The sequence below is a fragment of the Coturnix japonica genome, linkage group LGE22C19W28_E50C23, assembly GCF_001577835.2.
Source record: "Coturnix japonica isolate 7356 linkage group LGE22C19W28_E50C23, Coturnix japonica 2.1, whole genome shotgun sequence".
NCBI lineage: Eukaryota > Metazoa > Chordata > Aves > Galliformes > Phasianidae > Coturnix > Coturnix japonica.
Genome location: NC_029544.1, coordinates 698,731 through 703,602, shown reverse-complemented (window position 1 = coordinate 703,602; position 4,872 = coordinate 698,731).

Here is a 4,872-nt window from a genome sequence, read left to right as displayed (position 1 = left end):
GCTGTATCCCAATCCCATAGCGCTGTATCCCAATCCCATAGTGCTGTATCCCAATCCCATAGCGCTGTATCCCAATCCCATAGTGCTGTATCCCAATCCCATAGTGCTGTATCCCAATCCCATAGTGTTTTATCCCGGTTCCCAATCCCATGGTGCCAGCACGCTTCCCAGTTTGCAGTCCCATAGTGCCACATCCCATAATGCGACATCCCATAGTGCTATATCCCATAGTGCCATAACCATAGTGCCATACCATAGTGCCATACCATGGTGCCATACCATAGTGCTATACCATAGTGCCATATCCCAATTCATTGTGCCATATCCCACAGTGCTCTATCCCATACTGCCATACCCCACAGCTCCATACCCCATAGTGCCCTATCCCATAAAACCATACCCCATAGTTCCATACCCCATAGTTCTATACCCCCCAGCACCCCATCCCATAGTGCCATACCCCACAGCCCCATACCCCATAGTGCTATACCCTATAGTTCTATACCCCACAGTGCCCTACCTTCCAGCGCCCCATCCCATAACACCATACCCCATAGTTCCATACCCCATAATGCCATACCCCATAGTGCCCTATCCCACATCCCCATACCCGATAGTGCCCTACGCCCCAGAGCCCCCTCCCATAACACCATACCCCACAGCCCCATACCCCATAGAGCCCTATCCCACAGCCCCATTCCCCATAGTGCCCTATCCCATAACACCATACCCTACAGCCCCATACCCCATAGATCTATACCCCACAGTGCCCTATCCCATAGTGCCCTACCCCACAGTGCCCTATCCCAGTCCCACACCCCACACCCCACATCCCCATACCCCATAGTTCCCCATCCCATAACACCACACCCCACAGCCCCATACCCCATAGTGCCCTATCCTATAGTGCCCTATCCCATAGTGTCCTACCCCACAGCCCCATACCCCACACCCCACAGCCCCATACCCGATAGTGCTCTACCCCATACTGCCCTATCCCAGTCCCATACCCCACACCCCACATCCCCATACCCCATAGTGCCATACCTCATAGTGCCAAACCCTACAGCCCCATACCCCATAGTGCCCTATCTCACATCCCCACACCCCATAGTGCCCCAACACATAACACCATACCCTACAGCCCCATACCCCATAGTGCCATACCCCATAGTGCCCTATCCCAGCCCCATACCCCACACCCCACATCCCCACACCCCATAGTGCCATACCCCATAGTTCTCTACCCCATAGTGCCCTATCCCAGTCCCACACCCCACACCCCACATCCCCATACCCCATAGCGCCCCATCTGACATCCCCACACCCCACAGCTCCATACCCCACAGTGCCCTATCCTATAGTGCCCTATCCTGTAGTGCCCTACCCCATAGCCCCATACCCCACACCCCACAGCCCCATACCCCATAGTTCCATACCCCACAGTGCCCAACCCTACAGCCCCATACCCCATAGTGCCCTATCCTGTAGTGCCCTACCCCACAGCCCCATACCCCACACCCCACAGCCCCATACCCCATAGTGCCCTATCCCAGTCCCATACCCTACACCCCACAGCCCCATACCCCATAGTGCCCTATCCTATAGTGCCCTATCCTATAGTGCCATGTCCCAATGTCCTAAGGTAAGAGTCCCTATTATCCCACCCAAGAGGGTGAGCCCCTCTACTCCTAGTATAGGTAGCGCGTTAGTATGTTGCAAGTGCCCCCACAGCCCCTAAGAATCAGTTCACGCCTCCAAGTCCTATAGTGGCGTCGCTATTCACATATATAACGGGAGGTCCAAGTGCCCCCCAACAGCCCCATACCCCCAATAGTGCCCTATCCTCAGCTCCCCATACCCCACACCCTACGCCCATATCCCACAGTGGCCCTATCCCACATCCCCACATCCCGCATAGTGGCCAATACCCCATAGACTGCTCCTAGACGAGTTCGCATAGGCAATCCAGCGCGCGGAAATTTAACGCCCCATCTCCACTCAGCCCCATACCCATGTAGTGCGCGCGAGCGCATAGCCCCATAACCCCACACCCCACATCCCACACCTCCATATGTTCTCTTCAACCCCATATCCCCACACCCCACATCCCACCCCATATCCCTACACCCCCATACCCCACACCCCACATCCCCACACCCCTAGGTTCCCCATACCGTCCCCCATCACCTCCCACCCCCCTTCCCCACCGCCCCCCTCCCCCCAAATAGCCTCACTTGTGCTCGCGCGAGCGGACGAGAGTAAATTACCTCAAGTAGTGACATGGCGACAGTAATTAAATGTACGAGGCTCTTGAGCCGCTCCCAACCCCACTGCGGCTCCTCAGAGAGAGGTGCCCAACCGCGGCCGACACGGAGCTGAATAGAAAGATGGACAATTCATTTAAATCCGACATTACGTGCTTACCCCCGAAATCGGGCTCGTCAAAGCGTAAAAGACCGCACCATATTGAAGGCACGCCGTTGCGCTGTATGCACCGGGACCCGGGTATGGTGTCGTCCGCAGAGAGCGCGCCGCGTCGGATTCCTCTTCTCTGTGCTCTCAGTTCTCGAGTCTATCCCCGAAGTTCGGGGGTGGGTGACGGTTTTTGGTCCCCCCCCCCCCCCGAGCTCGGAGTGCCTGGGGATTAGGGGCCAACAGCCGCGCTGAGGTTGAGCTAGTATTGTCTCTCTCTGACGCGTGTATCTATGGGAGAGATTGAGGTGGTATGGGAGGGGCGCGGGAGGATGGTGATTGGGGGAGTAGAGATGGGGGGGTATTCGGGGGGGATATAGGGGGATAGGGAGGGATGGGATGGAGATGAGTGTGCCTGAGAGGGGATGATGGGGGGGGGGCACTGTCCGGTGTCAAGCCAGGGACGGGGCTGTATCTGTCGGGTGTCCTGTATCGCCTGGGTATGGGGCTGTCTGTCTGTCCTGGGCCTGTCAATACGAGTCTGTCTGTCATGATCCTTATCGCTGGGCCATGGGCTGTCTGTCTGTCCCGGATAACCTGTGCACAGCCCTGTCCTTCTGTCCTGGACCCACCACGTGGACAGTGGAGTTCTTGTCTCTCCCATAACACTGTGCACAGCTCTTGTCCTTTTCTGTCTCCTGCACCGACTGGCTATCTGAGTCTGTCTTCTGTCCTGTACCTTCTGGGCATGATCAGTCTGTCTGCCTGTATCACTGGGTATGGGTCGTCTGTCTGTCCTGCACCTTTGATATGGTCTGTCCATCTGTCCATAACACTGAGAGAGTGCACAAGCCCTGTCCATCTGTCCTGCACCAACTGGATGTGGGTCTGCTGTCTGTTCCTGTAATCACTGGGCATGGATCCAGTCTGTCTGTTCCTGTATCAACTGGGTATGGGTCCTGTCTGTCTGTCTTGTCCTGTATCACTGGACATGGGTATGTCTGTCTGTCTGTCCTGTACCTCTGGATATGGGTCTGTCTGTCTGTCCTGTATCACTGGGCATGGATCAGTCTGTCTGTCCTGTATCACTGGGTATGGGTCTGTCTGTCTGTCTGTCCTGTATCACTGGACATGGGTATGTCTGTCTGTCTGTCCTGTACCTCTGGATATGGGTCTGTCTGTCTGTCCTGTATCGCTGGGCATGGGTCTGTCTGTCTGTCTGTCCTGTATCACTGGGCATGGGGCTGTCTGTCTGTCTGTCCTGTATCACTGGGTATGGATCAGTCTGTCTGTCTGTCCTGTATCACTGGGTATGGGTCTGTCTGTCTGTCCTGCACCTTTGGATATGGGTCTGTCTGTCTGTCCCATAACACTGTGCACAGCCCTGTCCATCTGTCCTGCACCACTGGATGTGGGTCTGTCTGTCTGTCCTGTATCACTGGGCATGGATCAAGTCTGTCTGTCCTGCACCCTCAAGGCACAGCCCCTGTCCTTTCTAGTCCATAGCTCCAAGGCATGGCCCTGTCTGTCTGTCCTGTACCTCTGGACATGGGTCTGTCTGTCTGTCCCATAACACTGTGCACAGCCCTGTCCGTCTGTCCTGCACCTCTAGTGAGGGTCTGTCTGTCTGTCCTATATCTCCAGGCATGGCCCTGTCTGTCTGTCCTGTCCCTTGGACCTCAGGCACAGCCCCTGTTCCTCTGTGTCCTGCACCTCTGGATATGAGTCTGTCTGTCCTGTCCTGCACCTTGAGATGAAGGGTCTGTCTGTCTGTCCTATATCTCCAGTCAAGGCCCTGTCTGTCTGTCTGTCCTGCAGCTCAAGGCACAGCCCGTCTGTCTGTCCTGTAAAACACCCTCTGGATATGGGTCTGTCTGTCTGTCCCATAACACTGCGCACAGCCCTGTCTGTCTGTCCTGCACCTTTGGATATGGGCCTGTCCTTCTGTCCTGTATCACCTGGGGCAATGGGTCTGTCTGTCTGTCTGCACCTCTGGATATGGGTCTGTCTGTCTGTCCTGTATCACTGGGCATGGATCACTCTGTCTGTCCTGCACCTCAAGGCACAGCCCTGTCCTTCTGTCCTGTACTTTTGATATGGCCTGTCCACTGTCCTAAACATTGTGGCACAGCCCTGTCTGTCCTGTCCTGCACCTCGATTGTGGGTCTTGGTCCATCCATCCATATCTCTAGGCATGGCCCTGTCCTTCTGTCCTGCACCTCTAGTGAGGGTCTGTCTGTCTGTCCTATATCTCCAAGGCATGGCCCCCTGTCTGGGTCTGTCGTTGCCCCACTTCAAGGCCACAGTTCTGTCCGTCTGTCCTGCACCTCTGGACATGGGCCTGTCCTTCTGTCCTGTATCACTGACATGGGTCTGTCCGTCTGTCTGCAACATCTAGTGTAGAAGTCTGTCTTGTCTGTTCCTATATCTCCAGGCATGGCGCCTCGTCCTGGTCTG